Source organism: Poecile atricapillus, chromosome 4, assembly GCF_030490865.1.
Source record: "Poecile atricapillus isolate bPoeAtr1 chromosome 4, bPoeAtr1.hap1, whole genome shotgun sequence".
Taxonomy (NCBI): domain Eukaryota; kingdom Metazoa; phylum Chordata; class Aves; order Passeriformes; family Paridae; genus Poecile; species Poecile atricapillus.
The window spans coordinates 10,677,848-10,686,817 of NC_081252.1; positions in this window are offsets into that span (position 1 = coordinate 10,677,848).

Consider the following 8,970-nt stretch of genomic DNA (forward strand, 5'->3'; position numbering starts at 1 on the left):
ATCAAGGATAGAAAGCTATAAAATTATGAGTTATTGCCTGGAATTTCATCTGAGGCTTTGTGACTTCAGTTTCACTGTTAATAATTTAAGTTAATAGACCCACCCACTATTCTGATAGAAAAATGGCCCCTCAGTTTATACTGGGCTGTTTATTCTATATTTAATACTCCCTGTAGGTGATGGAACACTTGAGACTGCCGACTCTCAACACAGCCATCTGACATTCAGTATTAATGAGTCAATAAATATGCCCCCTTTGTTATGTGCAAGGGCCCAAGATGTTCTTCTGCCTTTGATTTTTCCTATTCATTAAAAATACACAGCCTTTCAAAGCATTCCCTGTCAAACAGAGATAATGGACATTTCATTGGCCATTGCCTTGTACATGCTGATATATCTTCTAAACAAAAGTGTCAGAATGTTGACACAGGAGGAATCTGGCCAGCTGGAGGGCTTTAGCAAATAATAAAATATGAAATTAAAGCATTTGTAACTGTTGCGCTTAATATAAAAAATCTGCAAAAGTTAATGACTGGATGGGTAATTTAAAACAAAAGCCCCAGCAGGCAAGGAAATACAACTAAGAGCTAGCAAGGGGAATTCTTGATCCAGCTCTCTGGAGACCATAGTTGGAACATGGCATGTATTTGTGCAATACAAAGCAATTACAGGCAACTCCAAACAATAAAAATCCATAATATGTTCTGGTGTTCTGATTATTTGTTTTTCATTAGATAAGGTTGAGAAGTTACAGGATCCCATTTCATGCTGACAGCTCTCCACATCTGATAGGAACACTAGGAGATAAAAATGCTTAAGTAATCAAATGCTGTGCATATTTTTAAATGCACCCATTAAGTTTAGTACAGCATCATGAAAATAAACACGTGAACATGTAAAAATTGAGAGCTGTATTTGTCCCTCAAAGAATCAGTTTCAATGCCTGTGCACGTGCTGAAACAACCTAAAGTACACCCACTACAAATGTGAAACATCACAAAATCAGATCTGGCCTGTAGTAAGTCATCTGAATTGACTTTTGCAGCCTTCTGTTGATGGTGAGCATATCACCCACGGTGGGAAAGTCATTCATCTTGTCTCTGCAATCTGATGGAAACTTTCAATACTTAGAAGTTAAAGGCATTTTCAGTTATTTTGAAAACCAGGATGTCCTGCTTCCAGATTCTCTCTATAGAGACAAATCAATAGCAAACATGGTTTTGTTAAGTTTCTTCCCACTCTAGTTAATCAAGATGGGTTAAGCTGTTCCTAATAAGAAATTTTAAACATAAATGAAAAAATATGTCAGACTCATTTGATAAAAACTTTGCATTGCAAAGAAGTGCAAAATAAAAAAAGCTTTCCTTGATTTATATTTGGCTTTGGACCACCTTATAAACTGAATGGCAATATGTGTAGATTTTTTAATTATATCCGAAAAATTATTCATTAAAATAGCACATTAACTAGCTTGAAAAGGTTTGCTTATATATCTCAAAGTGTACATCCATTAGAAATCTTAATTCAATAAAACTGCATCTGATAGGTTTTTCCTGGTACTAGGACTAAGTTTACTAGTACTTAGTATTTTGATCAATGATCTGGAAGTACATATAAAATTGCTGTTGATAACATGTGTGGAATCCAAGAAGAGTGCCAGTCTGGAAGTTTGGGGGATGAGCTGGAGAAGGTAATGCCACAGACATGAGGGCACATTTTGCTCTCCTTGCATCACCTTAGAGTGAGAGAATGTACATTGGTCAGCCTATTTATTTAAAAAAAAAATAAGCAAAACCCAGCAACTGAAGAGTTGTCATCTTCAGAAAAAGAAAAAAGATAAATTCTGTTTAACAAGAGCAATGTGGACAATGGCTGTAGCTGAAGGAAGACAAATTTAAACTGGGTATAAGCACAGATTTTTAACTGCATTCACCATTCAAGGAATAGATGCCTCAATTACCAAACTTACTTCAAAATACTAATGAGTTTATTATTCTTCACTACAGAAGGACAGGAAGGTAACAATATTGTCCCATTTAACTTTTTAGGAGTTCTTAAACCACCTTTTTATAAGTTAGAATGCTGGCCAGCAGCTAAAGAGATAGCAAAGTAGGGAAGGAAATCTTTCAAAATGCTTCTTGTTTTTCATTATACCTGTAAGGTTGTTAACTACCTTTGCCCAAAGGAAATCTTCCATGACTCAGCAAACACGACCACAATTGTCAGTAGAAAATGTCTAGGATTTTGAAAGTTCATGTGCATTGATTGTATCAAGTAAGACAAAAGAGATAATGACCCATCGTACAGAGAAGGGTTATCAGGAACTTTTTACTGACATATGAAGTGTAAAGTAATTCCAGGCAGTTCTGGCCAAATAACAACATACAAAGTAATTTGCAGTCAGCTGTTTCCTGGCCTCCCTCCTCGGCTCAGTGCTCAAGAAAAGTTCCCATGATTTCTGGGGAAGCAGCTATCTGGGGCTGTTTTCAGTGGTTTCTGCAGATTAAGCAGAATTTGCTTCTTTAAATCCTGTACTTCAGAAAACAGGTTTTGATTTAGCACAAAGTATGAGCTGAAAGTTTATTTTTATATCTGAGAAACAAAAAAAAAGTTTTCAAATACAGATATACTATTTAATGGTTATCTATAGTATAAGTTGTTAGGTATAATGACTTAGTAACTTAAAAATAATCTGAAAATTGATTAAATATGTACTGGTTTTAAATCTTTGCTTGAATATATTTTAAAATTGCACAACATTAATTTTTTTCTTTAGTCTTCTGTGAAATCATATTGTCTGCATTTTCCAGCCTTTAATCAGTAACACCCTGCTGTTACTGTTGGCCTCTTTTGTGGAGGAGATCAAACTGGGATTCTCTCCAGAAATGTAACTCCTTAACCTTTACAGAATTCCTTAACTGGCTAGAGGGCAATTTGTCGTGTTCTCCCTTTACAGAACTGAAAGAGCTGCCTCTGCTGCCCTGCAGAATGATGACAGAAATCAGGCCACATCCAACCTCAAAAGAATCCTGGAAAGTATCTTGCTAGTAACTTTATGTTCTGTTTTGGGGGTGCAAAAGAACGTCCTGGACTTGCTCTCTCAATGCATTCCTCAATATTTATATGAAATAAGAGAGATTCTTCTGGACAGTTCTATCTTCTAGTCAGATGCTGAGCTTCTCTTTAAAAATCTGCATACATTCCAAAATTTTATTTATTATGGAACTGATGCAATGTAAATGACAAAGTTTTATTTCTTTTTTCATGAAAGGCCTTAAAGCTGAGAATCCAATTCTCCAAGTTTAAGAATGTGTTTTTAGTTACTTGATCAGCTGCTGTTTTCAGAGCTCTTTAACTATTCCTCTCTGTTCTGAGCATCCATTTTCAGTAACATAAAGAAGAAAACTGGATGCCTGAACCAGTAAATATCCAAAGATATGCACAGCACCACTATGGGGTGCTTGTCAAAAAGGGTGCCAGAGCTACTAAGATCCATGAGCTTTGAAGTATTTGTGTATTAAATTATTTTTTAAAAGCATTTTAAAAATAACATCTACATGTAACGCATGCAGCAATATTCTAAATGTTTCAAATAACACTTCAGGAAAAAAAGAGGAGTATTTTAGAGTTCACTGTGAAATGGAAACTAGCGCATAATCTAAACAATATGATTGCACCTTGCCCTTCCAGCGATCTCCAGTAAATCCATGGCCTGACCTCATCGGTTACCAATCAGAAAACATAACACTAAGCTACAATATGACTTTATGGCATACCTTGTCACTGATTTATTACAATAATGAAGGTCTGTTATGCATCTTGACATAACTGGGCATTAATAAAAGCAGAGTTGCATTAGCTCTGCCTTTATAGATGTTTCTGGAATGTATCGGTATTATTTTGGCATGCTGGTTTAAATTGAAGAGATGTGCTCTGCTGTACTGCAGTTGAATTTTTTCTTCCTGTAAACCAGTTGTGCTTAAGACAGCTCCAACTCAACATAAGTTGCAGTGGTTTGTGCAGCAGGTACCAGATATTACAAGGAGTTTTAAGTAAGTTTATGTTCCAAAGTAACAGAATAATACCTTTTTCCCTGTATATATCATGGTAGTCTCCTTCAACGCAGACTGGAATTTTCATATTGCTTTCCTGATTGGCAATAGGCTGATCTGGTTTCTCTTCTTAATAATCTTCCTGATAAATCCCAGACTTCTTTCTCAATAAACTACTGAATATTAACAGGCAGTCACACAGTCGTTCTCTGCGCATTAAATATGTACACATAATTTACAGATTAAAGCGCTTGAGATTGTCCCGAGGAGTAAATGAGGCTTTATCTTGCTAATTTAAAAATGTAATTACATCTGCATAAAGTACACTGTGACTTTAATGTTCAACTCAACGTACATGTTTTCCTGTTGAAGTCAAAGGTGTTGTAAGCAGGTAAGACAGCAGCAACAGTCAATAAAAAGTCCTTTAATTAATTTTGGGAAGTTCTGGTTGTGCATCTGACTCTTCAACCTGGCTACAAACAGTTGTCCCATGTTTTAGCTGGGCTGTGGCCAGGAATGTGCTGGAAACCCTGCCACAGTGTGTGCCAGGGAGAGTAGACAGTAAATATCTAAGTTTATATTGTTTGGAACCTGAAAACTGTAGATTAATGCATGGATTGCTGTGGCAAGTTCATCACCAAAGAAGCAAAAATAATTTTCTGACTAGCCATAGCTAGAAAAAAATGATTATATGATTTGCCACTACCTGGAATGGATGACAGGTAAGCACCAAAGAGCTGCCCAAGTTCTTAACTACAGATGATTATGAACAGATAAAATATTTGAGAGGTAAAGAAGACAAGGTTTAAAGATAAATATAATGACAAAACATAAGGGTTCTTTGGTGCAGAAAGTGCAAATACTGTGCTTGATTTCCTGAAGACCTCTTGTTTAGTAACTTTCATCTCATCAACTTTGGGCTGATCTGCCAGCACCTAAACTCCCTTGTCATAACAGCTGCTGCCAGACAGCAGAACCCATGGCATCTGACCCTGAATAGAAACATTTTCAAATCTTACAGTGCAATTGCTCCAGTGAAAACTAGAGCTAGTGGCCACTCCAGCAGTTTTTCGTAACAAGAAAGAAGGCGATTCACAAAAGCCTGAACTGTCTAACACAAATCTGATGCTGCTCCACTGGAAAACACTACAGGAGTTCTGGTCCTCATTTTGTAAGCTTCCACTGCAGATTTTCTGTAATTTCCAAGCATTTTTGTGTGGCCTCAAGCCTCACAGATTTTTATTGACAACTTGCAAAGAATGCAATAAGATGTCTGTTATTTTTGTAAGCCCCAGGGCTTATGACAGGTAGAGAGAGCGCATTTGCTGCTCTCCCTTGCTGAAAGTTGTTCTTTCCTTTTGTTAGCAGATAAATATACAATAAACTATAACCTTGTCACAAGTGTTCTCAGAGCTGATCACATTTCTCTTCTTGTTTATCTTGAATTACCAGACTTTTTTGTAAGTGAACTTGAAACACTAATCCAGTGATGAAACAATTTCATTTCCCTTTCTTTTTCCCTACAAAAATTTTTTAAAATTGAATGCAATGTTGTATATTGTAGATGAAGTACAAAATTCAGGTCCTCAAATAATACACTTTCTCTTTGTGAAAGCGTGACTTTGACCTTTTTTTAAATCCATTACTTTTATCTGCAAGTCACGTGTTACGTTCTACACTGGATTTTGCACAAAAGCTTTAATCAAAAGAGAAGTGTTGTCTGCTTGTTTTCCTACTGCAGAACTTCCTAGGATTCCTCCCTATGTGTCTTCATTCTCTAATGGGAATATGCCTTTGCTGAGACTGGTCTAAAGTCATGGGAGGGAAATTTCATTGGAGTCAGCTTTCTGATTTTCTGATATTCCTGATAATGACATCCTAGCTCTCCATTTCCTGCTATTTTTCCAAAATAGAAAACTCAGTTAGAAAAATGAGTAATGTCTTTTCCTTGATACGAAAACTACAACTTTCCTGAGAACAGTTCAGTGTGACAGACACTGTTAAACAGCTACATGGGATGGGTAACTCACCAATATGCAAAATGACTACGGAAAAACATCCAGGCTTTATAATTTTTGGTTAGCCACTAAAGCCTGTGACAGCACACAGCTCTGTGCAGGTTTACCAAGCTGTCAGGAATCAGGGAAGCTGGAGGATGCTGCCTTTCCTTGCAGCACTTTGCATCACTCCCTCACCTCTGACACCGTTGGCAGTGGCAGCATTTGCACTTTCCAAAAAACCAAACAAACAAAAAAAACCCAAACAAAAACAACTAAAAAAAAACATACAAAAAACAACACAAACCTCTTTGAAGTCTGACATATGCAGACACAAACAGGCATCTAAAACAGATAAAGAGATAAGGGAGAGTAAGCAACTTGTCCCCTCAAAGGAAGACATTCCTCTGTGCATCCTATATGAGCAATTCTGTCTCAAGAACTCTCTGTGTCCTTGGAATTCTTCCTGCGCTGTTATTTCCGGGAAGAACAATCAAATTTATAGTGGACAGAAGCTTCTGAAAAGCCTGAATTTTTGGCAGCAGAATCAAAGAACAGTCTTGCAAATTCTACTCCCATTGCTGACTTCCAAACTACTCCAAAAATCCTCCCTTTGTGTATACACATTCTGTCTGTACTTTTCTTCTCTCCTTATAAAATCACATACACAGTTTTGAACTGACCCTCATGAAATTATCAGCAGGTTTGGTTTTTTTTTTAATTTTGTACAGAATTTGTACAATGCATATGAGGAAAAAATATTCTACTTTTCACACCAGAGAGGGCTTGGAATATATAACCCTGCCAGCTGCCAGTCACAAGTTACACAATTCTATCTTCAGAAATGGATGTTCTTAACATAGCTTTGCTTCCATTTTCAGAGAAATCCATGTGCAGCTTCACATTATATTGGTTTTGATAGTGTGTGCTGTGTGTGCTTGCTGACCAAAGCAAACGCTGTATTTGTCATTTAAGCGCCAGAAGGTTTTTGCAGTCTGCAAATGGTCTCCACAGCTTTTCCCATCATGTTAGCAAGCTTTTATTAGTTAATCTGAGTTATTTATTAGTTAACTGAGAAGACTGCTGTTACAGAAGAGCACTGTGGAGTTACTACACGGATGAGCACAGAACTTGCAATGCCCTCTAGCGTTTCTTGCCTGGAAATTAAAATTTAAGTGAAGTTTTGTTAGCGTGCTTGGTTAGTTGCACTTCTAAGCCCCTCCGTGGATACTGAAAACAAACCCATTGTAAATACAGCCACACCATGAAACACAGATCCTCTGTAAGACTGAAGGCAAACAAATAGCTGAGATTTCAGAGAACAGAAGAAATTAAAGTTGCACTGAAGATTGATTAGAATTGCATTATCTCAGAGACAGGGAGAGCACCCCATCCTAAACCAGCACTCTATGACTGCCCTAAATTTTATGTGTGTACACAGCAAGAAACAGTCCTGATGCTGAAAGACAGCAATCAAGCCAAGACATGACACAATGTATTTACAAAGTTCTCTCCCAAAACGGCAGAAATCATAAAAGCTACACGAACATCAGGATTTCGTCATCTAGCTAGCAACTATCTAAGAAATAACAATTATTTTTGGAGCAGTGAGTGCTTTGATTTGACATGCATCACAGCAGCAGCAATGTGTCATTACAGCACTGTGCCCAAGCTAAACAGCTTTGATCGTGCTTTTATGTTCAAACAACTCTCTCACACAGTATCACCCCTGTTCTGAAAGGTTCTGGCTTGGTAGCTGAGATCTCCCCACCCTCCTGCTGTGTGCAATGAGGAAGATATGTCCCTGGTATCTCTTAGATTCCCAGTCAGCAATTTCTTAGTTCTGCTTCGTTAATCTGAAGAAAAATCCATTATTAGTTGGTTTTCATACTTCAAACACATCAAAATACAACAGAAAAAAAGTACCAAAACTTTTGGAATGGCAAACTGCTCATTTGTGAGAGTTTACCTAGTTGTTTGTTTCTTCATTTTATGAATGTGCTGGTGTCTATCCCAGGAATGTGTCAGCTTTGTAATTTTTTTTTACTTCACAAGAAATGATACACAATTCATTTAAAAAAAGCAACATAAGCAAAACAGTGGCACAAAAAGTGGTGCTTGTGGGACAAAGTGATCATAATGTTACCATCAGTCACTGAGGAGGAATGAATGGGGAAGTTTTTCAGAAATAAATACATGATGCCTAGAAATTGAATTCTCAGGGATTCATCCTCAGGCACTTAACTGCCCATTGATTTCGACAGGTTTCAGACAGCTGAAGTCCTTTCAGGATACAGGGATTAACCTCAACTATGCTTTTATTTCTGAGCACCACAAGGAAGCCCAGAAATAATTAGAAACAAAGAAAAAGAGTGGTGAAGTTCACTTTTATCTGGAGTTTCTCATCACCCTCAAATCTAAACCAGCTGAGGAAAAGCCTAGAAATCATATTTTAATCAATAACTCCTTACACATATCTTACACAATGTTTAAGCTGGAAGAACTTTTTCTAAAAGCCCCTAAAAACTGGTAAATAATGGATAAAAATTTAGAGGGAAGAAAGGTCTGCAAGAAAAAGGAGAAAAAGCATTAATAATCGAAATAGTGATAAGGTTATTTCTTGATCTGACCTCAAACTGATATTGTGAAAGCCACTGGCTTATCTGTACAGCAATAATCTCAAGCTGAGTTTGGAACTGATCGTAAAAACTTTGATCAGCACCAGGTGGTGCTGTTTTGCTTTTTTAAAACTTCGTAGCTTGGTAAAATATTTACATTTTAAATAATCACCTCTGATGAAAACAAAAAGAGTGAGAAGAGTGTCTATTTTCTCATGCTGCATATTAGTTGTGGCTGCTTTTGGTGTTATGCATTTATATGCTTAAGAAGCAGAGGATTCCCAACACACCTGATAGGAAAAT